The sequence below is a fragment of the Triturus cristatus genome, chromosome 7 (genome assembly GCF_964204655.1).
Source record: "Triturus cristatus chromosome 7, aTriCri1.1, whole genome shotgun sequence".
Classification (NCBI taxonomy): Eukaryota; Metazoa; Chordata; class Amphibia; order Caudata; family Salamandridae; genus Triturus; species Triturus cristatus.
In genome coordinates, this window is record NC_140590.1 from 1273370372 (window position 1) to 1273396111 (window position 25740).

The 25740-nt window shown below is 43.4% G+C and overlaps 1 protein-coding gene across 4 annotated transcripts in view; it reads left to right on the plus strand.

Moving 5' to 3' along the window:
• TAOK2 (TAO kinase 2) overlaps positions 1-25740 on the plus strand; it is an 867950-nt gene that overhangs the window by 138767 nt on the left and 703443 nt on the right. For all 4 annotated transcript variants that reach the window (XM_085618801.1, XM_085618799.1, XM_085618802.1 and 1 more), the window contains exon 4: positions 15957-16051. The gene's annotated coding sequence lies outside the window, so the exon portion shown is untranslated. The remainder of the gene's footprint in view (positions 1-15956; positions 16052-25740) is intronic.

Here is a 25740-nt window from a genome sequence, read left to right on the forward strand (position 1 = left end):
CCAGAAATGGATCGCAAACAACATGGTAGAGAGATTGTGTCACAACTGTAATGAAGGCAGCAGTCTAGTAATTGTTTTTGGTGGTGGTGGAGTTAAGGGGATAAAACTCTGACCCTGTTGAAGGCAACGGCTGAAACGCGTTGGTCTTGTGTCCACACCCGATGGTGATGTAAACTTAATAAAAATAAGGATTTTGTGATACCTGGCAATGCTGCTGTGTCCTTGCCTCGATATGAAGAGACAAATTCAGATATGTATATGTATGTATAGATGCATAAATGTGTATGTATATATACATGTATATACAAGCATGTATGTGTAGGTGTATGTATATACATATGTATATGTATTTATGTGTGTGTATAAACTATAAGTATAAGTCCACTGAATGTATTATTCCAGATTTTTCAAGCGGATGGCTACCCAACAAGGGTTTCTCAGTGCTGTGCTCCTCAAGGTATACAAAAATTCAAGTCATTGCTCCACACTGAATCAGAACAACCAGGTTTTTTACTGTTTGGGGTAGACTGAAAGAGTGCGACAAGATCTCATAAAATCAGGTAAGGAGTTCCACAGTCTAGGACCTAGGTAGGAGAAATCCCGACCCCCTTAATGGGATCTTCTCACTCTGAGAATTATGGCAAGGTCGGAGTTGCTGGAAAGCATACAACGATTTGGCTCGTTAGGCTCCCAAAGATTTGAGATAGTAGCGATCAGATTTTGACATAAATTTGCAAATGTAGCGCAGTACAATAATCCAGGCCTAAATCACTACTCTTTGGGCTGAGGCCGGGTTATGTTTGAGGATTCCAAAACAGATGTATGCAACCGTGGCGATCTGATGGTTCATAAACAGCTTGTTGTCAAGCCAAAAACCAAGCTTCTTTGACAATGGGTACTGGAGTTGGAGATTCACCCAGAGCCTCAGGCGACAGATGGGGGGGCCCCATAGTTGAGGTTGGTTGCCCACCAACAGAATCTCAGTCTCCTTGAATGGGGATTCAACTGAGGCAGTTAGCATTCATACATGCTGAAACTTTAGTAAGGCAGAGATTCAAAGCGTCGGCACTCCGATTCTCCTGAAGTGACAAGGAGACAACAATCTGGGTGTCGTCACCATATGGAAAAAGTGTGAGACCGCAGCTTTCCTTAATATCCACAAGTGGCCTTGCATAAAGATTAAAAAGGGTCGGACTGAGAGTGGAGCCCGGAGGTACCCCAGATGATAATGGGTAGGGCTTTGAGCAATGCTGTTGAGTATGTACAGAGAAGACCTGGTCCTGCAGGAAAGAACTTAGCCAGGTCAAGGCCTTGCCCGGCACGCCCATCTCCTCTAATCTTTGGAGAAGTATGTCATAGTTAGCCGTGCCAAACGAGGCACTGAGATCTAAAAGAATCAACGCAGCAGTCGTACCTTTTATCTAACTGGCTCTTTGGATCTTCAGTGATGCCCAGAAGAGCTGACTCCATGCTCTGGTCGGTTCTTAAACCCGAAAAAAGGGGTGGAGCAGACTATTTAGTTCCGTAGACACTGTGTTGTTCATTCATGTGTTTTCCAAACATTTTGGCAAAAAAAGGCAAAAGGGAAAAGATTCAACCTTTTTTTTAAAAGGGGCCTACCCATTTCGTGTTTTCACATCATAGGGATGCAGCCTTCTCAGAGTGATTCATTCAGATGCAGAGTTTGTATTTCCACGGATTGTGGCCCAAGTTTGCTAAATACTGAAGGCAGAAAAGGGTCTAAAGTGAACATGATTTTATGGTGTTAAGAAACAAGGTAAAAGTCGGAAAGACTAAGGGCAGAAAGGAATGCGTGAGGGAGGTCCTGGGGTTAAATCCTCCTATGCGAAATTGTGAGTATACTGATGTAGCACAGGCATTGTCACAGGTGGAATTGCAGATGTTAACACAGTTTACTGGTGTTATCTAACTTCAGTTGTGACTGACTGCAGTTGTGGTCTGGCGTAGAAGAAAAAGAAGCCTGATTGTCAAAAATTTGAAAGAAAAAAATAAAACATGCTAATACATTTTTACCCCATACATGCACTCCTTAGTTTAATCCCTCAAGCAAGACTCTGTGTCTGGATTTCCCATACACTCGAGAGAATTTTGGTAGATATCCACATTACCAGGCCTCCTGATGGTCGCCACGAAGTGCTACCCACTGCCTTCGCTTGGACCATCTAAATGCCGTCTATCTGCGGAGGTTCACTAGACAGCCATGACTCCTGGAAACACAAAATTAAATACTGCTCAATTATTTCTTTAACCACCCGTGTCCTCAGAATATTTTTTAGCCCGTGAAAATTCCAGAACAGATTAATATTGTGCAGGGAACCACATTCACAATCTACGTTACTTAGATTTAAACAATCATCCACAGCCTCTTCCCACACCGGACAGTCATACCTATTTTGATCGAAGGCAATTCACCTAAAGCTGCCTCCATCTTCAGGCAAGACTACCTGCAGTCTTCCTTTGCTGCTTTTGAGTATATGCTTGCAGCTAACATGCCCCTCCTGCACTTCCCATTTCACTTGGTTAGTTTCAAGACCTACGTGATCTTTCCTGAAACCCAGGTTTCGGGAAGCAGCCTGGACTAAAGGTATTTCCCTGGATATTTTCACCCCCTGAAGTTTTAGCTCTGTTTCTGCTTTGAGGAGGGTATCTCTGACTAACCCTGAAAACAGCAGTATCTTCTTTACGTCCTTCTCATTACGATTCCCCCAAAAAGCCCACTTGTTTCAGGTCAGTTGAGGTGACTGCATATAAACTTGGGCAAAGAGAGAATAGTTTGAGTAAGCGTGACTTATTTAGGGGTTTTAACTTCTTTAACCTCCTTCCACGCCTGTTTCCCTGATCAAATTCTGGATCAACCCGTAGGGAGTTAACCTAATTTCCCCAGCCCTCCATTGGTCCATGGTAGCGGGAATCACCCACCTCCCTGACCTTATGTGGCTGTTCCTCTTCTGGGAAAGGTCTGAACTTCAGCGCACAAACCATTCTATCCTGTTTGGGTTCCACCCTTCTTTTATTTTCCTTAATGGATCCTGCAATATGACCTGCATATGCCGCCTCCTGCTGGCCTACCAGGATTCTGTCAGCTTGACCAAATCCTCGTCATATGGTGCACTTTACAAAACCATTAACACACTAAATCTGTTCACCTCAAATGATTTTCAGACTTAAAGGCGAGTATATTTAGAGTGCATACATAAAACTAAAAGACCATCATAAAAATTGTCGCACTACCAGAAATTCCTTCTATTCTGAAAAAGTATCCATGGCACAAAATTGTACCAAAACCCTTATTCAAGCAGCAAAAACATTATCAGATCATACAAATATTGCTCCTGTTACCTCTTCTTTGCAACCTTAGTGAAACAAGCTATTCTGAACAACTATACGCATGGTAGAAGATTTTCTAACTATAAGGAAACTGTAGAAGTGTTCAAGGAGGATATGGCTAACCTACGTGCACTGTACCCTAAGATTCTGATCATTCTGACAGGAGACTTTAATCACAAATTGCTTTCCAAAATTGTGGAGGAAAAATATGTGGATTATTTAGCTGCTTTTAATATACAATGTGTCCACTCCACTCTCAATGATGCCTTGGGGAGAGATGCCCCTTTATTAGATTTCCTTATTTTGAATGGCTTTGTGAGTCTAAATGGTCGAGCAACTGGGGACATCCCCGCAAGGAAAACGTTTCGTTTTGCAGCATGAATCCTTTTCTGGATTCACATGCTGTACATTATTTCGCCATGTAGTGGTTGCGTCCGCAGTTGTCTTTGTGTTTTTTTTGTTTTTTTCTCTTGTTTTGGCCGCTGTTGACCACCACTTGGTGTCAGGTACGTCCCCTGTGTGACGTCAGATGGTATCCTGTAAGTCGACATGCGTGGTAGTCCTCTTAAGATTCTTTTTTTCGCCGTTGGGTCTGGAAGCAAGACGGGAAGCTCCGAATATTTTTCCCAAAATACTTCAAGAAAAGGAGGAAAAGGCAACTGCAAATTACCCCTTTCATCGAAGCTCCGGCGATGACACCACAGAGGACCATGTCGGTCCACAAATGGCGAGGTAGGGTACATGGAAAACACCTCTTTCAAGTTTTGTCCCAGGTGCCACCACAAGTACTCTCAACGCGATCAACACGACTTCGGCAACCTGTGCCTGCCCAAGGATCATCAAGACTAGGAATGTGAGGCCTCCGCAGCTTTTCTGTCGAAGACACTAAGCCGCCGAAACCAAAGAGGGGCCCACTCAGCCCCAATGTCGCAGACCGTTAAGAAGATGTCCCTCAAAGACCTGGGTTTCTCCAGCACCGAGGAAGAACGCGGAGTACCAGCAGAATCAACTCACGAGGGATTGGATGTCAAAATTCTAGGAGACTCGGAAAAAACCCACGCCCACTAGAAGGCGAGAGAAAAAACTAAGAAAACGGATAAGGTAAGACACCATACACATCCATCGAAATCTAAGGGCCACGAACATAAGGCGCAGCCAAGGCACCCCGAGGTTGAAAAGAAAAGGAAAAGGCTTGAGGACAAAATGGCAACGCTCTTCCAAAAGAAAAAAAAGTTTGACGCATCGCTGAAGGATTTTTGAATCCCTCAAACCACGGCTGCCGAACCGGAAAATGTTGACGCCGAAGAAGCAGAAGATGCACAGAGAGAGGAAGAAGGTATCTTTGATTCACCCCCAACACGAGAACCTTACAACGAAGAGAAAATCTCCAAAAATGTAGAGGATTCATGGAACGATCTCGACGCAGAGTCCCGAGTAGCAGGTATGCAGTTATCCTTCGCAAGCATCCCCACCAGACGACATAGCCTTCTACAATGGCTTAGTCAAGAGAGCAGCAGACCATTTCAGAGTCGCCCTAGAAGGAGAAAAAGACACATGTTTTCTCTTGGGAACACTAACCCCTGCAATCAAGGGGACTCAGTACCTCCCAATGCTTCCTAGCATACTGGCTCAGGGCAAAGAAGCCTTCAATGAACCAGCTTCAAGCAAGGGTGTAAGTCCAAGGGTAGAAAAAGACCCTTAGTATATACAAGGAAACAGTGCCAGATTCACTTATTGTCACCACAGCCAGAAGAAGGGCTAATGCAGTCTCCAATACTGGTCCTCCACCAGAAAAGGAGAGTCCAAGAATGGACATGGTGGGGAGAAGAATGGAAAAGTAAGCAGCAACACAGTGGCGCATCGCAAATTCCACTGCACCCCTAAATAGATACAGCCAAGAAAAGAGCAAGGTCTATTGTCCAAGAAGGTAAAAACATGGCCAATACATGCCTGAAATCAGCCCTTGACGCTGCAGGCACAGCCAGTAGGTAAATGTGCATATGCACCATCCTCAGAAGGCATGCCTGGCTAAGAATATCCGTTTCAAACAGAAGGTGCAAATCTCCATCATCAATAGACCGTTCACTGGTGACGCAGTCATTGGGAAAGAAGCGGATGAATCCTTTCAGCACATCAAAAAAGACAACAAGACTGCTAAGGTGATGGGAGCCCTACGCAGAGAGGTTCTTTTAAAAGAAGTGGTTTCAACAACAGAAAGACCACTGGAAGAGGTGCATTTGGTCAGGGACAGCACATGCCACAGCAACCACAAGGTCATAACCCTGGGCAACAATCAGGTAAACAGGGAATTTGCCAAGGCTGGCAACAACAACAAAACAAGCATTGGCATAGTCAATAGTTCTCGCTTTTGGGACCTTATAAGTATTTAGTTATGCAACTGGTGTGTGTGTGGTTGTGTGTGTGGTTGTGTGTGGGTGGTTGTGTGTGGGTGGTTGTGTGTGGGTGGTTGTGTGTGGGTGGTTGTGTGTGGGTGGTTGTGTGTGGGTGGTTGTGTGTGGGTGGTTGTGTGTGGGTGGTTGTGTGTGGGTGGTTGTGTGTGGGTGGTTGTGTGTGGGTGGTTGTGTGTGGGTGGTTGTGTGTGGGTGGTTGTGTGTGGGTGGTTGTGTGTGTGTGGGTGGTTGTGTGTGTGTGGGTGGTTGTGTGTGTGTGGGTGGTTGTGTGTGTGTGGGTGGTTGTGTGTGTGTGGGTGGTTGTGTGTGTGTGGGTGGTTGTGTGTGTGTGTGGGTGGTTGTGTGTGTGTGGGTGGTTGTGTGTGTGTGGGTGGTTGTGTGTGTGTGGGTGGTTGTGTGTGTGTGGGTGGTTGTGTGTGTGTGGGTGGTTGTGTGTGTGTGGGTGGTTGTGTGTGTGTGGGTGGTTGTGTGTGTGTGGGTGGTTGTGTGTGGGTGTGGGTGTGGTTGTGTGTGTGTGGGTGGTTGTGTGTGGGTGGTATTGTGTGTGTGTGTGGTAATGGGTGTGGGTGTGGTAATGGGTGTGGGTGTGGTATTGTGTGTGTGTGTGGTAATGGGTGTGGGTGTGGTATTGTATGGGTGTGGGTGTGGTATTGGTTGTGGTATTGGTTGTGGTATTGGTTGTGGTATTGGTTGTGGTATTGTGGGTGGGTGTGGTAGTGTGGGTGTGGGTGGGTGTGGTAGTGTGGGTGGTGTGGGTGGTTGTGTGTGTGTGGTTGTGTGTGTGGTATTGTGGGGGTGTGTGTGGTATTGTGGGGGTGTGTGTGGTATTGTGGGGGTGTGTGTGGTATTGTGGGGGTGTGTGTGGTATTGTGGGGGTGTGTGTGGTATTGTGGGGGTGTGTGTGGTATTGTGGGGGTGTGTGTGGTATTGTGGGGGTGTGTGTGGTATTGTGGGGGTGTGTGTGGTATTGTGGGGGTGTGTGTGGTATTGTGGGGGTGTGTGTGGTATTGTGGGGGTGTGTGTGGTATTGTGGGGGTGTGTGTGGTATTGTGGGGGTGTGTGTGGTATTGTGGGGGTGTGTGTGGTATTGTGGGGGTGTGTGTGGTATAGTGTGTGTGTGGTATTGTGTGTGGTATTGTGTGTGTGTGTGGTATGTGTGTGTGTGTGTGTGGTATTGTGTGTGTGTGTGTGGTATTGTGTGTGTGTGTGTGGTATTGTGTGTGTGTGTGGTATTGTGTGTGGTAGTGGTATTGTGTGTGGTATAGTGTGTGTGTGTGGTATTTGTGTGTGTGTGTGTGTGGTATTTGTGTGTGTGTGTGGTATTTGTGTGTGGTATTGTGTGTGGTATTTGTGTGTGGTATTGTGTGTGTGTGTGGTATTGTGTGTGTGTGTGTGTGGTATTGTGTGTGTGTGTGTGTGGTATTGTGTGTGTGTGTGTGGTATTGTGTGTGTGTGTGTGGTATTGTGTGTGTGTGTGTGGTATTGTGTGTGTGTGTGTGGTATTGTGTGTGTGTGTGTGTGTGTGTGGTATTGTGTGTGTGTGGTATTGTGTGTGTGTGTGTGTGTGGTATTGTGTGTGTGTGGTATTGTGTGTGTGGTATTGTGTGTGTGGTATTGTGTGTGTGGTATTGTGTGTGTGTGGTATTGTGTGTGGTATTGTGTGTGTGTGTGGTATTGTGTGTGTGTGTGGTATTGTGTGTGTGTGGTATTGTGTGTGTGTGTGTGTGGTATTGTGTGTGTGTGTGTGTGTGGTATTGTGTGTGTGTGTGTGTGGTATTGTGTGTGTGTGTGTGGTATTGTGTGTGTGTGTGTGTGTGTGGTATTGTGTGTGTGTGTGTGTGGTATTGTGTGTGTGTGTGTGTGGTATTGTGTGTGTGTGTGTGGTATTGTGTGTGTGTGTGGTATTGTGTGTGTGTGTGGTATGTGTGTGTGTGTGTGGTATTTGTGTGTGTGTGTGTGTGTGGTATTTGTGTGTGTGTGTGTGTGGTATTGTGTGTGTGTGTGGTATTGTGTGTGTGTGTGGTATGTGTGTGTGTGGTATGTGTGTGTGTGTGTGGTATTGTGTGTGTGTGTGGTATTGTGTGTGTGGTATTGTGTGTGTGGTATTGTGTGTGTGTGTGGTATTGTGTGTGTGTGTGGTATTGTGTGTGTGTGTGGTATTGTGTGTGTGTGTGGTATAGTGTGTGTGTGGTATTTGTGTGTGTGTGGTATTGTGTGTGGTATTGTGTGTGTGTGTGGTATGTGTGTGTGTGTGGTATGTGTGTGTGTGTGTGTGGTATTGTGTGTGTGTGGTATTGTGTGTGTGTGTGTGGTATTGTGTGTGTGTGTGGTATTGTGTGTGTGTGTGTGGTATTGTGTGTGTGTGTGGTATTGTGTGTGTGTGTGTGGTATTGTGTGTGTGTGTGTGGTATTGTGTGTGTGTGTGTGTGGTATTGTGTGTGTGTGTGTGTGGTATTGTGTGTGTGTGTGTGTGGTATTGTGTGTGTGTGTGGTATTGTGTGTGTGTGGTATTGTGTGTGTGTGTGTGTGGTATTGTGTGTGTGTGTGTGTGTGTGGTATTGTGTGTGTGTGTGGTATTGTGTGTGGTATTGTGGTATTGTGTGTGGTATTGTGGGGGTGTGTGTGGTATTGTGGGGGTGTGTGGTATTGTGTGTGTGTGTGGTATGTGTGTGTGTGTGTATTGTGTGTGTGTGTGGTATTGTGTGTGTGTGTGGTATTGTGTGTGTGTGTGGTATTGTGTGTGTGTGTGGTATTGTGTGTGTGTGTGTGGTATTGTGTGTGTGGTATTTGTGTGTGTGTGGTATGTGTGTGTGTGTGGTATTTGTGTGTGTGTGTGGTAATTGTGTGTGTGTGTGGTAATTGTGTGTGTGTGTGGTATGTGTGTGTGTGTGTGGTATGTGTTGTGTGTGTGTGTGGTATTGTGTGTGTGTGTGTGGTATTGTGTGTGTGTGTGTGTGGTATTGTGTGTGTGTGTGTGTGGTATTGTGTGTGTGTGTGTGTGTGTGTGTGTGTGGTATTGTGTGTGTGGTATTGTGGGGGTGTGTGTGGTATTGTGTGTGTGTGGTATGTGTGTGTGTGTGTGGTATTGTGTGTGTGTGTGGTATTGTGTGTGTGTGTGGTATTGTGTGTGTGTGTGTGTGGTATTGTGTGTGTGTGTGTGTGGTATTGTGTGTGTGTGTGTGTGGTATTGTGTGTGTGGTATTTGTGTGTGTGTGGTATTTGTGTGTGTGTGTGGTAATTGTGTGTGTGTGTGGTAATTGTGTGTGTGTGTGGTATGTGTGTGTGTGTGTGGTATGTGTGTGTGTGTGGTATTGTGTGTGTGTGTGTGTGGTATTGTGTGTGTGTGTGTGTGTGTGGTATTGTGTGTGTGGTATTGTGGGTGGGTGTGGTATTGTGTGTGTGGTATTGTGGGTGGGTGTGGTATTGTGTGGGTGGGGGGGGTATTGTGTGTGTGTGGGGGGGTATTGTGTGTGTGTGGGGGGGGTATTGTGTGTGTGTGGGGGGGTATTGTGTGTGTGTGGGGGGGGTATTGTGTGTGTGTGGGGGGGTATTGTGTGTTTGTGGGTGGTATTGTGTGTGTGGGGGTGGTATTGTGTGTGTGTGGGTGGTATTGTGTGTGTGGGGGTGGGGGGGTGGTATTGGGTGTGGTTGTGTGGTTCTGAGTGGTTGTGTGGGGGGGGGGTTAAAGTTTTAGTCACGACTCAAATGAAATCCATTTTATCAGCGTTGCCAGTGCTCCTTTATGTTTAATGCCCTTATTGAAACACCAATGTTATAAGCATCAAAGGGCTGGCCGAGAAGGGAGGGGGGGGGAATGCGAGGAGCAGAGGGAAATGCGAGGAGCCAGAATGAAAGTGACGAAAAGGGAGGAGGGAGATTATATCAGAACTAACGCAGCAAAACTCTGAGATCAAAGAACTATTCCAAAAACAAGCAATAGAAGTAGTACCAAAACAAAAATGTTTCAAAGGGAGACTACATGGCAACAATAGATCTCAAAGACTCCTACTTGCATATCCATATGAACAAATAACACAAAGTACCTGAGGTTCCTACACAACGTAACACATTATCAGTTCAAGGTGCTCGCATTCGGGATAAAATCAGCTGCACGGGTCTTCACAAAGTGCCCAAGCCGTAGTGGTAGCACATCTAAGAAGGGAAAGAATCCATGTCTTTCCCTGTCTGGACAACTGGCTCCTAAGAGCACACTCAAAGCGAACATGCCACAATCCTGTCCAATCAGTCATCCAAACATTTCAGGACCTGAGTTAATCAATAAACCACAAAAAAATCTTCAACAAAACCAGAAAGGGGAAAAAAACTTCCTAGGAGCAAGATTAAACTCAAAGTGTGAAAGCGTACCCCACACAAAAGAGGATACCGTTTATCTATCAAGAAGCAACCCCCTAACTCAGGGGACAATCTCTGACAGTGAGGAAAGTCATGAAACTAACGTGCATGATGGCATCATGCATCCCACTTATCCCTCATGCACGCCTGCACATGCGCCCATTCCAGGAATGGCTTACCAACAGTTGGTCTCAAGTCACAGGGAGTTGGGAGGATCTAGTGGTTGTTACACAAAAGGTGCTAGCAGAAATACAATGGTGGGCATCCAATAACATAGCACAGGGTAGACCTTTCAGGAACCCAACTCCATCTGTTATAATCACCACGGACGCATCCCTCAATGGTTGGGGAGCACATTACAACCAGCTGAAAGTACGTGGTCAATGGAAGGAATAGGACTCCATAAAACACATCAACTTCCTGGAAATTAAAACGGTCTTCCTGGCACTGAAAGCATTCCAGAAACACATCCAGGGGAGGACTATTCTAATTCAAACAGACAATGCAACAATTTTCTACCTGAACAAGCAGGAAGGCACAGTGTCCTTTCCCTTGAACATACTTGCACAGGAAATATGGAAATGGGCTCTAGCCCAAAGAATCAACCTTCAAACAGTACATCTACCAGGAGTAGACAATATTACAGCAGACCAGCTGAGCAGGCAGAACATCTGCTCCCCCGAATGGGAGTTGAAACAGAAAACGATACAATACATCTTCAACCTCTGGGAAATGCCAGTAATAAACCTGTTTGCAACACTGCAGAACAAGAAATGCCAACTCTTTGCCTCAAGGTTTCCACACACACTTGTCAAGGAGGAAAGCACTTTAGCTCAACTGGTCAGACATTTGCTTACACCTTTCCACCAATACCACTGATGCAAAAAGTACTAGAAAAAGCAACTTGCCAGGCACAAACCTGATCCTCAATGGCCAAGGCAAACATGGTACTCAACCCTGCTACAACTATCCAGGGGGGAAATTATCCAAATCAAAGCAGACCAGGAACTGCTGACAATGCAACAAGGATATCTATACAAAAAAGGGGTTTGCCCAAATAACCCTCCACTTTCTGGGCTATGAACAAGTTTAAAAGAGAAAATGAGTTGGAGGAACAAATATCATAACATCATTACATTTGAGTACATTTAATTACTCCAGCGCATCAGGTCCTAATCCCAACAAATTTAGATTGTATTAATCAAAAACAAATCACATTCATATATCATTCCATGTCGCAACCGTATTTTATTTCTTATTTCATATCTGGTTGAGACTATTCATTTTCTTACATGTATTCAACAAACAATTTACATATATACAGAACATATACATTCGACATATGTACAACACTAACACATAATCAAAATGTTAATGTTATGTTAATCGGATCTTTTATAGCGCACGCCTTCTCCGAAGAGTGTCCCGCCGCTTTGGCAAAAACCCAAGAAGTGAGGCCAGGGCAGATGGAAGCAAACGGAGGGTTACTTGGCAAAGAGCCAAGATTTCAGCTCCTTCCTGAAAGTCAATAAATTATTGGTTTTCCTCAAGGAGACAGGCAAAGAATTCCAGCATTGAGGCGCCAGAAAACGAAAGGAACGACCTCCAATTCTAGTCAGTCTAATTGAAGGGACGGAGGCCATGGACAAAAATGAAGATCTCAGAGTTCTGCTAGGAGCATAGAAAGCCAAGCGCTTCCTGATATATTTGGGCCCTACCTGATGGAGTGCCTTAAAGGCAAGAGTTAATGCCTTAAAGGTAACCCTTTTAGACATAGGGAGCCAGTGCAGCTTTTTTAGTAGGTCAGATGCTCTCGCTCTCCGCTGGAGACCGTAAATGGCTCTAGCAGCGGAATTCTGCACAATCTGCAGACGTGAAAAGAGAAATTTTGGCAGTCCCAGATAGGCTCTCGCCTTGACTATGCGAATGTGCTCTATCAGGGCCATCACAGTAATTTTTCTATGCTGCAAAGACAGCAGCGGAAGAAACTTGCGCAGCATCTTCAAGATGCCAAAACATTTTCCCGCAAGCCCGAGGATCTGAGATCTGAAGGAAAGATCATCATCAATCAGGACACCAAGATTTTTAGCCTTGGATGAAACATCTGCCGGTGGAAACATATCAGGGGGCCACCACGCCTTCCATCTGGGGTCAGGGGAATGCCCAAAGAAGAGCAGTTCCGATTTATCGGAGTTACATTTCAGACTGTGCTGTTGGAACCAGTCAAAAACAGCCCCCAAACAATGTCTGATCCGAAGGCCGTCAAAGTCAGAGCCCTTAGCACAAGTAAAGAGAAGCTGGGTGTCATCAGCATAGGATATGATCTGGGCACCAAACGATTCCGCCACTGCCGCCAGAGGAGCCATATAGATATTAAAAAGGGTGGGGCTTAAGATGGAACCCTGAGGTACCCCAACCACCAGTGGCGGCATCTCGGCGGAAAAAGGTGGCGCCCAGACCGTTTGCCGGCGGCCGGTCAGAAAAGACTTAAACCAGTTCAACACCGTTCCCCGCAAACCAATCTCCTGGAGTCTTAAAAGGAGACCGTCGTGGGGGACGGTGTCGAAGGCCGCCGACAGATCCAACATTACCAGGATGGCCTTTCCTCCAGTGTCTAGTACATCCCTGATGGCATCGGTGATTTCCAGAAGAGCGGTCTCTGTGCTCATATTCGCACGAAAGCCCGATTGAGTGTCGTGCAAGATATTATTGCTCTCAATAAAGGTGGAAAGGGAGGCATGCACATGCTTCTCAACCACCTTTGCCAGAGCAGGGAGGAGGGAAATAATTTCCTAGGCCCCAATTCTTTGCATAACTAGTGTCCGTACAACAAACTCTGTCGTGGTCCACTCTGAGGTAACCCTACTGTACAGGTGCGAAAAAACAGCTCCACCTCAACAACTTCCTTTTTGTCTGTACAGAGAAAAATCTATGCCACTTTAAATGATCATTGAGTTCCTCCTTTTCCGGTAGTCTACGGGTTTCGACCCCTTCATTTGGGTCTTATCAGGACGGGGGTGTAAGGAAGGACAACTATAAGATGTAGACCGTGGGATAATTACAATAGCGGTCGCTCAAGGCGCCAAATAATGTGTCTTAATTCTGACTCTTTATCCAGAAAAAGTCCTTGAGTCTCCTTTTCTAATCTATGAGTCCAGTACTGCAGACTCTGTGGCGCATAGCTCTTTACTTTTGCAGAGCGCTTGAGGATTAGGAGTCCGGGATTGGACCATTGGCAAGCCGAGACCTGGCCTGGACTTTATGTGAAAAGTGAGTACCGGCCCGTCATAGGAAAGACGAGACCTGGCCTGGACTCATACATTAAAAAAGGAGACTCAACGACTTTTTCTGTACAGTGGGGTTACCTTACAGTGGACCGCGACAATACAGGAACCATACTTGCAAATCAACAAGGATAAAGTAATCTTAAGAACAAACCCACACTTCTTACCAAAGGTGGTATCAAAATATCACTTAAATCAGAGTATCATCGTATCCGTTTTCTTAAAGACAAAAGGAGTAAGAAGCCTCCATAACCATCGCCTTGGAGATCCTAAAGGAGTGTGGGTTGCAAACTGCCATTCCTCAGGAAGGGGGTGGTTTCAAGGAGAACCACTCAAGACCGATCATTGTTTTAGCTTATAGATCTTTGCTAAGAAATCTATGCAGCAGTGTGCGGTCCTGTACTATGGTTTTGTAGGCTTTAGTTCTGCTTTTGATTCTGTTGATCGAACTTTGCTATGGGAAGCATTATTGGCTTACAGGCTCCCTAAAGACTTGCTTTTAATTCTGCAGGAATTCCATAGGGATAATTGGGCCCAGGTTGAGCTAGACAGCGAAGACTCCCTAACCACGAGGAATAATATAAAAAAAAATGGTCTGAGGCAAAAGTGTGTATTGACCTGACATTATTTTTCTTTTTCCTGGCTGATCTCCCAAGAGTCCTCAGTTTACCCAATGCGTTTAGCCCAAAAATGAATGGTGTGCATGTTAGCTGTCTGGTATATGCAGACGATTTTGTGATTTTAAATCGAACAGGAATTGGTCTTCAGAGATAATAAGGTGTCTTTGGGGATTATTGTAAGGGAAAATTAAAAAAATAAGCATGGAAAAGACTAGGGAACTCCTAATTGGGGAAGCAATTGGAAAATTTGGCCTGGGAAATAAATAAAGTTGAAAGAGTTAAAAATATAATTATCTACCAGTGTGATTCTCCCACAGTTTAGGATGGAAGGATCACCTGGCCTCAACACAAGCTAAGGTGCTTCAAACAATCTTGGGTTTGAAGATATGTAATTATCACTAAGTGGGGGCCATTATACGTCCACAATTTCAGTATGGTGCTGAGGTGATAAGCTTGGGGAACAAAAAGAGTTGGGATCATGAAGAAGAAAGGGGTCTGAAAAATTGACTATCTCTTCCCCCCCCCCCCCCCCCCCCCCCCCAACCCCTCATCTATGGTGGAGGCAGTCCGGGTGGAAACGGCCCTCACAGGGTGGACATATCTAGCACTGGCAGAGACTATAACATTTTGGATGAGAATAGAAAGTGTGGGAGTCTCCAAAATCTACCTGTTATGCAAAAGGGAGATAATACAAAGTCAGCTAAATTGGGCCTCTGGAGTAAGAGGGTCGATTTAAACTTGTTGCCGAGAACTAAATATAGAATTAGCAGATTGTATAAATGCAATTAAGTTGAGTAAGAAGGAGTCGAAAAGAATAACCAAGCAGGTTTCCGGTAAGGGGGATCTTCTATATCTAGGGAAGAAGCAAAATGTCTCCCACTTGATTACTCATGAATGAGAGGCGAAACCCTTCCCTATCTAGAGACTCCCAAATAAAAAGATGCGAAGAAGCCTCCTAAGGTTTAGATGTGGGTTCAATCAAGTCCGAAGTTCAGGAAGAGGATGTGCTCTGCTAGGTGAAAGAAGAATCTGTAAGTATTGTCTCAATACGAAGCAAGATTTAATCCACAGCCTAATGGATTGTTTCTATCTTTCGGGCCAACAGAAGTCTTTTTTAAAACTCATTTTTATAAATTATGTCATAAAGGTTAGAGGGCAAGTGATTAAAATTATTGGCTGAAATTAGATTTTTTGAAGTGGCGTGCTCAAACGGTTGATTTTTATAATCTGTGGATACATTTTTACAGTTAAACTAAGAAAGCCTTATTGAATAATGTGAAATCTTTTGCTTGATTGTTACTGGTGGTTTTAGAGAATGTGGCTTTTACTGGCTGATGAATGGAGTTTTAAAAGTATATTTAAATGGTTTTATATTTCGAGTAATTTTGCATTAGCATTTTAGTATGTTTAAAAATTGTTTAAAAGACTATGGTCTAAATAAACATATGTTTTTGAACTGAAAAAATATATATGACGGATTGACTCTGCACCTAAAACAATGAAACTTCCCAATGTTCCCTAATTGTGTTTTTGTATGTATGAGTTTCTGCAGTCCTCATTTCCAAAAGAAAAAAATGAAAGCCTTTGTGTTGTAGTGCTATATAATATAGATGGTTTCTGGCTGTGAGTTAACAGACGACTAAGTGAAAACTGCAGTGCTTAGCAGTAGGGAGGACATCTCTCCTTGGTCTCCCAACCTGACCCACACTTGAAGGGGGAGGTGGGTCTGGGGGAAAAGAGATTTTGTGAAATCATGGAAGCCACTTCCTTTTTATTTTTCTCTTTCTTGACTGTTGGATGGGGTGGACTTTGTTTGTGGCCCATTTGATAAACGACACGTGTGTGCACTTAGCTTGTAAGCTTCAAAAGTCCTACTTTAGGGTGGGTGGTAATTGTGGTAGTATTGAAAAGGCGGTCATCCTTACGTATATTTTTTGCAGATGGTGATTCAGGCAAAGGAGATACAGTTTTTGGATTATAGGATGCTGGTGAATTAGCAGTCCCCACACTGGCACTGTGGGACAGTGTAACTGAGGTAAGTTTAACTGTTAGGCGTGTGTGTGTGTAGAAGGTGTAATTACTTGAGTGACATAACCTTAATTTTTAATTATGTAAATGTTCAGGGAGGTGCCACAAAGACTGATTAATGTGATGATGTTTAACTCATGGTTGCAACATTGAAATCAGTATTTATTAAAATGATGTGATTTGCAACTTTTGAATGATGTAACATGCTCTCAGCATATCGATGTATGTAATAGATTGTTTTTACGTATTTTTGTATCAGTTTGATCGTCAAATAACAGAATGTTACTGATTGTTTGCAAAACAAGCACAGACTCCCAAATATTTCCTTATAAGCCAACTGCTAAAGCTGTTGAATCCCAAAACAGCCGAATAACGTGGCTGTCCAGTTTTTATTCCACTGAATACCTCTTTCTAACACCATCCTATACTTCCTATCTCACTCTTGCAGGTTTTTTCATCCTTGCTTTCTCGGTTTGTCACATTTTTCTTATCTTTTACTTTCTCCTTCTTTCTCGCTTGTCTGCCTCCTAACTCTTGCTCTGGGTCAAAGTCTGATAGTTAAATATAAATCCTGTCCCTCAAAAAAGGATGGTGGGTGCCCACCAGCTTAAATTAAGCACTTCCATTCTTTTGCCGTGGCCCATGACTCCTGTGGACTTTAAGTTGAGCCTTAAACATAGCCTCAAGTTTTTAGTTGTGCAAGGTCCTGCTCTGGATCTGCAAATAATAGTCATAGAATGATTGACAGCTAGTCATGGTACTTAATGCGTATATATTCGCATCCTGCTTTATTGTTGGGTATGTAAGTTTGGTGGTGATTTGTTTTTGGATCAGGATGTGAAGGTCCGAGATGGTCAAGAAAGCAGTTCCATTTCAAGCTTGGCGCACATGATAGAATGCCTGTTTGAACACATCTCACTACTTTAATAGAAATAACATCTGGGCCATATTTTGATGCCCCATAAATGGGTTCCATTTTTCAGAACATCCAACTCCCATGTCGTGTTTCGGTTTTAGGTCCATTTGATATGAAGTAGCTATCCTGCATTGAGATTTTTACATTCATAAATGTTCAAGCTGTTGCTTGTTGACAAGGTTGTATTTGGGTTGGGTACCCGATACTTTTTTCTACACTTTGCTGCATTTCGAAAGATTGCTTCATCCAAGGGGCATATAATTTAAACAGGAGGGAATTCATAAGTCATGCAGAATTCTGGAGCAATGTTGCTGGCTGGTTAAGCAACTTTACCAATTCATGTCTATGCTGTCTTTCCTGATGGAAATTTGTAAAATCACTTTTTCACCTACCCGAGATACCGTTGTATAGGCAGTTGAAATATTATTGGATAATTCATGGAACCTATGGTGGCTAAGAGGGCTGTTGAAATTGCAACTACTAGATGCCCTTGATTCCTTGACAAAGAGCTCCTCCTGGGTGTGGAACAGTACAGATAAGATCCAGGGATTCTTGGTATAAACCAATAGAGCCAGGGTCGTAAGTTGATTCCATTCCATAAGGGTTTCTGACTCCTTCCGCTCAAGACTGTAGCCCTTTTTAAATACTATGTGCTTTAATGATGAAGGAATTCCTAAAATAGATTGTGTTTAGAAGGTTGCAGCAGACATCATACAATGTTTTATAAAGTAGCTGGCTAGAGGTCAAGAACAGCAAATGTGTCTGATGCTTAAGTGGCCCAGTACACTTCAGAACGTTGGAGAACTAGTAGGACTTCCCTGTAACGGGACTTTCAACATTGCATTGGAGTGTGCTAATCAGTAGCAAGAAATACTATTATTCGACAGAATAGTTTCGTTAAAGGTTGGAACATGTTGATTTTATGTAATGCCTGCTTTATCTGAGTAGTGCATTTACGTTGAACTATTGATTTCCTATGATGTATGTTAAATCTACTTCATGCAGTATTTTTCTTTCCTAGCACTAGTTTTTTCGTTTGCTTCCTAATTGCATGCTTACATCCAAGTTCTCAACTACCTTGCAGAGCAGGGGGGAAAAACATTTTAGGTGCAGTTTGAAATGCTTGAAAAGTGCCTAAAAATAACCAGCGATTGAAGGGCTTACAAAATTCCTCATGGCACATAGTGCGAACATAATGGAGTGATAAATATAGACAAATGTCAGTTTGAACCCTGACATCTGCCATCGAGCATGTTTAGAGAATGCCTTCCTAGAAGTAAATAACAGTTTTTAAAGGTGACTTTTAGCGGTTAGTTTGTGGGTGATGTGGGCTTTCATTTTGTGAGGGGTATCAGTGCAGACTGAAGGCATTGAGTATTTGTAGAATATATATTGTTATAGTCCTACTGTCTTGCCTTGTGAGGTCTGCAGATTTTGTCTCACCAGACTAATCTTTTCCTGCTTTGCTACCACAGCAGGAATTTGTCTTTGATTGAATAGCTCCTCTCATGGCTCCATAGCCTCATAGCTATTATCTGAAGCGTATATAACCCTCAGTTCAACAAGCCACATATTTACTAACTCCTGGTAGTCTAGCTCAGTTGAGATTTATCCTCTCAAACTTAGTTTCAGGATAAAGTTATCCTCTGCCATCAGACATTCGGATTAAATTTAGTTTTTTGGGTAGCCAAGCCGTTTTACAGAGTTTTTGAAGTCTGTGCGTTCTGTGCGTTTTGTGATCCACATCATGTAGACGGGGAACAGGCGTATCAAGCACAGCTTTACTTTTTTCTTAATATGCGCAAATTGTGTATATAAAAGAAAATATATTTTCAAGAGAAATATTAGTAGAAAAAAAGCTAGTATCCTTGGAAATGATAATCTCTGAATCTGATTTGTATATCGAATAGAAACTAAGAATGTTTATAAAGATGCAGCTGCAGAAATAAATGTTCTTTTAATATGACCGTCCATACTATTCATAAGTTAGGCAGAATGAGCACGTTTTTCTGAGGTAATGAAGCTTTATGCAGCTGTTTTTTGTGTCCCTGCTTTAGAAGATGTAACCTGTCTGTTGACGAAGACCTATTTTGGATCAATACTTTGAGCCAGGCAGTTGCTTACCATTGATTTGCTTTCTTCTCATTCATTTGCGTGCTTCTTATTGGATGGCTTTCCTTAATCTTGTGATTGTCCCTCCTCTGGAATATAGCTTTATTATCATCCTTTTTAGGTCTCGCCTGACCCAGCGCTTGCGCTGGTCTGGCGAGACTTTAAGTAAGAGCTTCAAAAAATGCTACTGCCGGCCACAGCTTGCAGTGCATGTGCGCGCGCTTGAGCAGAGGCGCCATATGGCGTGATTACTGCTGCGCTCACCACTCTTGTGCTTCCCCTGCGATCACTTTCGCTTTGGCCCCGCGGCTAATGCTTGTTTGGAAAGCATTGGCCGCGTGCGAACACAACTCCTGCTTCTTCCCCACCACATATCGCGTTTCGTGGCTGCGCGCTGCCAATGTTTGTTTTTCCATGAGGTACTTTGAGAAGAAGGAACCTATTGTACATGGATATAAACTCTTCTCTACGTTTAAAAGGAGGGATTAAATAACAGTTCCGCAAGGTGTGTACAGAGTTTATAATCAATGATACCTTCCGGTTCGGTCTCCTTTCGATATCAATGTCTTGTTTCTTCTGGAATTGGAGCACAGGGTCCAAAAAACTGCAATCAGGCCGCTGAAGTCCAGACAATGACTGAAAACCGTGCTGAATGTGTTTGCATGCTGCACACAGTTCGTGTTGAAATATAAACGTTTCCACACAGTGACTTTTGCAAGTCCAAACATAAGCAGGGTTGCGTTCTATTAACTCGGAGTTTATTTGAGGTTAACCGTCTCCCTCAGCTATGACCAGACTCAGTTTGCTTTCAGTTTAACCCTTGCAGGTGATTTACAGCACTAGGGCACAGTTAAACCAGAACGAACTAAGTCCTGCAAACCAGTCGTTGTTGTTCCGATATTGCCTGAGAGACTGCGACAAGCAGAGCATAAACGCTGTAGGTGCCTTATTCAAGTAAAACAACCAAACGTTCATTCATAGAGAACACACCAATGTTCGAAGAACAGGAAACGTCGGTGGAAAATCTAGACCATGCGAAAAGTAAACCACTTGTAAATTAGGAAATCTAATTTGTTATAATAAAAAAATATTTTATCATTCTTGCTAAAACTTCTTACGTTTCATAAAAAATTATTAATTCTGGACTCATTTTCCCCCAGTTTTGTATAGCGCGAACTCGGCCCGAAGGTATCAGAGCGCTTTACATGAGCACCAGTTGCATTGCACACGGACACATTCATTTTTTGTGTATTTATTTGAGAAGTTTTATTTGACGTGAATAGGTAATTCTAAGTCTGCCTACATTCAGGGGCACCGTAAGGGCAAAGAAAATATAAAAAAGCCTTTGTGTAAGTGGGTTCGCATACTTGCATTGGAAGGTTTACACGTCATTATGCATGCACTCATGCATCCATTCATCCACCCATTAAACCATTCCTGCTCTCACCAACTTGCCCATGCTCAATATCAGGCAGACTAACTCACCATGCAATCAAGAGACCCTTTGACCTATTGGCGCCGCCAGTGCTTGTCTGCCTCTATGAGGATCTTTGTTGGCTGCCCGTTTCTCCCGTACTCTAACTGCCGTTTTCATGTCTGTTTTCTCCTAAAGATGTGTCTCATGGTTGTGTTCTCCACCTATATGCCTTCCCCTCACACGCTGCAGAACACCTCTAGCATTACACCTCATGTGCCTGCTTCTTATCCTAATTGCTTTTATTTTGCCGGCCTCACTAATTGCCTGTCACTGAAGTATGAAAGCAGTGTAGTATATGAGAGAAATTTCGGATGTCATTTTCCAGTGCAGTTTATTACTGCATTATCACAATTTCATCTGATATTATACTATACAATATCGCATTTTCCCTCTGTGTAACAGTTTCAGGAAGCAGAGCCTCACATGGATTAGTCGAAAAGGTGAAACTAAGACATGCCCATAGGAACAAGCATTGGCTTAGCCAATAGGTCTCGCTTTTTGGGACCTTATAAGTATTAAGTTATGCAGCACAATATCCTTGGTGCACCAACATTACTGTTGCATGGCTAAACACTTATAAGGTCCCAAAGGCGAGACCTATTGGCTATGCCAATGCTTGTTATTGGATGACTTTTATCCTTCAGCTCACATTCCTGGAAGTATTTTTTTAGCTGGAGTGCAATACTTTCTTGCTCTCGCACATGTGCTCATTGCACACCAACATCATTGCCCACCTGTACTCTGCGTTTCTCACTCCCAGAATACCCAGCTTGTCTGTTGCTTCCTCAACACTGTTTGGCTTTAATTTTTTATTAATTCACCCCCTACTGCCCATCCTCAAGCTCCTCCATTTCTTACTCTGGCTTTTCCCCCTGCTTCTATTCCCACCCCACCACAACCACTCTGTTCCTCCATGGTTCCCACCTTTGTGCTCCTCTGTGGCGTTTCCACTGTCCGCTGCATAGTTTCAGCTAAGGCTCCTAAATTTTCCTGCCAAAAGTTATAATTTGCTTCCGGGCCGCATCTTTATTAAAATGTGCCTTTGCACTCTTTTCATTACATTTCTTGTTTAGATATCACTGCAAGATGGCCACCCACCATCTCGGAATAGTACATTCAAAAGACATAAAAAATTGCAGCTGCTTCATCATATGCGTGCATGCATGGTGTCACCACCCTGTGCTCATGCCACACCTACATACCTGTGTTATGATGCAGCTGCATGCTTCTGTGAGGATGACAGCCTTATACACGTCATTGCACTTTTATTTGCTTTTTTTCTAATTGCTTTGGCAGCCAGGAGACCAGACCCTATTGGCTTTGCTGTTGCGAGTTTCTTGTGTTTTGCGATATGTGCATTTCTTGTTACTTCTTGGGATTGTCCTGTCATTCTCATTTTAATTGCTTTGTAGTGGGTGGTGATTTTTGGCAAGTGAGTAGCTTCTTTGCTAGGAGCCCTCGCTTTATTTTTGGAGATAAGTGCCTTTTATTATTTGAACTGGACACTCTTCTCTAAGCAGGCTCCATAATTCCCTTTTAATTCTCAAAAAAGGTTCCGCCATTATTTGTTAGACTTGTGTCAAGCTGTTTTATTTCCCCTGGATCCACCTAATTTTGATCCTAAGATAAAAGAATGTCAAATATAGGTTGGAGGCTAGGAATGTACTGCATAACACTGTGTTGAACTGATGGCCTCCTTATTTGTATTGTGATATTCTGGATAGGCTTTGATGACAACACCACATGGGGCACAGCGGTAGTATAATGCCTGCATTGTATCCTGAGCTCTCTGTATAACTAAAATGCGCAATGTAATGTGTACTACGATGTACCCCCACTTGAAAATCCCAATAAAGTTGTTTTAAAAAAAAAAAGATAAAAGAATGTCAAAGACCGGTTTGATCTGACACATACCATCACTGTTTAATTTTTAGTTTGCCATATGAGGAGTCCTTTGCAGACTGCCAGTGAATATTGCTGCATTCAATCAAATGCTTAATCTTTTGTTTCTTTTTAACTTTTTAAATATTGGTTCATTTGGGCAAGTAATGGCTACGACTTTGCGTATCCTTCTTGCTGGTCAAGCTATCGTCTGCCATTCTTATAGTTTTTTGGTTAATCGCCCAGTAATTAATGTCATCCAGATTGTATGGGTTATCTGGTTGAAATGGCTAATATTACGTAGATGTTACATTTCCTTTATCCAATGGTAAGCCTATAAAAAAAACTCCAGGATTGTAAAGCCATTGTAATTTTCACCAAGCGTAAGAAAGCCTTTTCTCTCTAATGTCCAACCTCTACAACAAAAAGCCAACAGCTGAATATAGGAGCTGTTGTTGGGAAATGGGGGTAGGGCTGATAATAGTGACTGTTATCCCTCTAAAAAAGGAAAGTGAGTTCTCTAGATACGATTTCATCAGATCACATGGAGGAAATGTTAATAGCCTAGTGGAAGATAAATCCACCTAAAACCTTATGCCTAGAGGATCCAAGCGGCCTACAAGTAGTTTAAAAGAAATACAGTTTAATTTGGCATTTGTGCAAACCTTGCGTTTACCCTCCATTTAGACTATGAGCGAGTTAAGGAACAAAAAAACTAAGGTCTCAAAAAGATATATATTTTTTTTTTTTACATCGATTATGCGAATTCTTATGGACTTCTATTGCCAGTGAATACAAAATTGATTTTGTTTCCATTGGACTAATCATGGGTTTAACAAGGAATCCTTTAGCAAAAGGCTCATTCTTCTAATTATTTACTATCAATTCTGAGGAAGCTCTGCAGCAGGAAGTGCAGAATGCATTAGATTATCGCAGGGGCGGAGTTGAGTACTACAGATAAAAAATATTACTTCTGATGGATTCATCTTCCTGCAGATCCCTCCCACTTTGAGTATCCTTCCAGGTGACTAGACTTTTTATCTCCAGCTGTAGCTCCCCAGATTCACCAGGTGGTGCCATGTAACTTTACCATCCTGATCTAATGATATAAAAGGCATACAAACCGGAATGGACAACAGAACGCCTGGTGTCCAATATACTCTTGAGATTGAATACATTTGATTGGATTTCATTTTTTTTTCATTGAAGTATGAAACAGTAAACGTTTTTCAGCACTTTCTCTCCTACCAAATCAAAACCACTGTCCTACCCTCAAGTCCCTTCTTATTCAATAAATTCCCGCATCCAAGTTATAAGCTGAAGAATTCATTTCAATTTTGCAATTTCAAGTAAGTCAAGTGAAAGCCGCCTACCTTTTTAGGTCTCACCTGGAGATAGCAGCGCATGCGCTGCTCTCGCCATGCGAGTGCCTTTTGCAATCCATTCTCTCAAAGGATTACATGCACATGTAGGGATGAACATAGATGGCTGCTCTCACCATTTGTCCAAAGCTAACAGCATGCGCGTGTACGTACGTACGGACAGTGGACAGTCCAACTCCATCTTGCGAAGCTTTCATTGTCATGGCAACGAAAATGCTGTTTCGCGTATGCAGCTTGCGTATGGGTGGACAAAATGTCCACGCGCCTGCGCATGGTAGCGTGCTTTTGCTTTCCCTCCCTACCCCCCGTCGGGCCCCTCCTTATTCCATTGTGTGCATGCTTTCGCTTGGCGGCGTGCATGCATGCACGGGCAGTTCGTGTGTCGCACATCCCTGGGCGCTGATACCCACCACCGCACGGGGGAGCTCGCCTCTCGCTGCCGGGGTCGCAGCTTTAGCCGCATGGCCGGTGCTTCAGATGGTCATCCTGCTCATTGCCACCTTGGTGGTCGTCGCACATCCCTGATTGCTGATGCCCACCACCGCATGGGGAGCCCGCTTCTCCCAGCCGTGGTCGCAGCGAAGCAAAATTACCAGGTATCTTTTTTCACCATGGGCCTACAATATTAATCACCATACTATAATAAGCATACTTGCATAGATAAATGTATATAAAAGGATAGCTGTTGTCTATATTTTCTATTAGAAAATACAATTCCCGTCACTTGTTGTGAGGAAAGTTTGTGGAATATTACCAACTTCAAATTCTGTCTCATTTTTTTCAAATCTTTAATCAACTCGCATTTCCTAAAGCATTATTGTTGCCCTGAAATCAGAACTGTTTGATACTGTAGCTACTCCTTCAGCTCGTCCTTCTTTTGTTATCATCGTGGTTCTAGTGATTGGCTCGGTAACAGTGAGCTTTTCTTCAGTCCTTCTTCAATGTCAATCCTTGTCCACAGCACGACAGGCGCGCGCAGTAAGAGTAGAATGGCGATGAGCTGGTCTCATGCAGCACTGCGAATGGGGGGCGCCACCTACTGTAGTCGCAGATGCCTGCATCTTTTCCCAGTCCTGAATTCCAAGAAGACCCTGCTGATGAAGTTCGCTTCCAGGACCAAGTAGTCATTGTTCTGCTTGACCCATCTCTGCTGCTACCTCTTTTTAGTATCCTCCGCTGCCTACCTTTCACTTTCGTATTTTGTATGTATTTCCAACTTAGCAAGCCTTCCAAACCGAGATGACTATCTTAATTTGTGTCACTTGCACACATTTTCAGACCTTCCCAGGTTTCCCTCCGCCAGACCCCTGTTTTTGTTGTTCATTTTGGGACAGGTTGTAGTATATCTCTCATTTTAAACAAGCATTAAAAATGCAATAGGTCTCGCCTTTCATTAAGTTAAAGCTATTTGCTTTGCTATACAATACCATTAGCAAAGCAAATGGCTTTAACTTAATCAAAGGCGAGACCTATTGCATTTTCAATGCTTGTTTTGTTTCCATTGTCCTTATTAGTCGCATAATATTGGTCCAATTGGGAATCTTCTGGAATGTTTAAGACTCTCAATCGTATGGGGCTCTGCAGTTCTTGGAAGTCTCTGGACAAGTACGATAGAAGTTTCCCCCACTGTTTCCTAAATTCCCATTTCTTCCCTTGAGCAGTTTTCGAAACGTTTTCCAGTACCAGGTTCCAACAAATCTTTCTCATGTCATTTTTTTGCTGCTGAGGGTAGATGTGAGATACATTTTCCTTTTCGACCATGTAAGGTCCAGTTGATCCAAGCAGGATGACGTCGGCTGTACACTAACAGGGAACCTATCACTCCCACAATTGTTTTAAGAACTGACTTCCAGAAGGATTTGGTCATGAGTCAAGACCAAAGCATGTGTGTGTGAGTGAGCCCGGTCCTCCACATTGCCTCCAAGAGT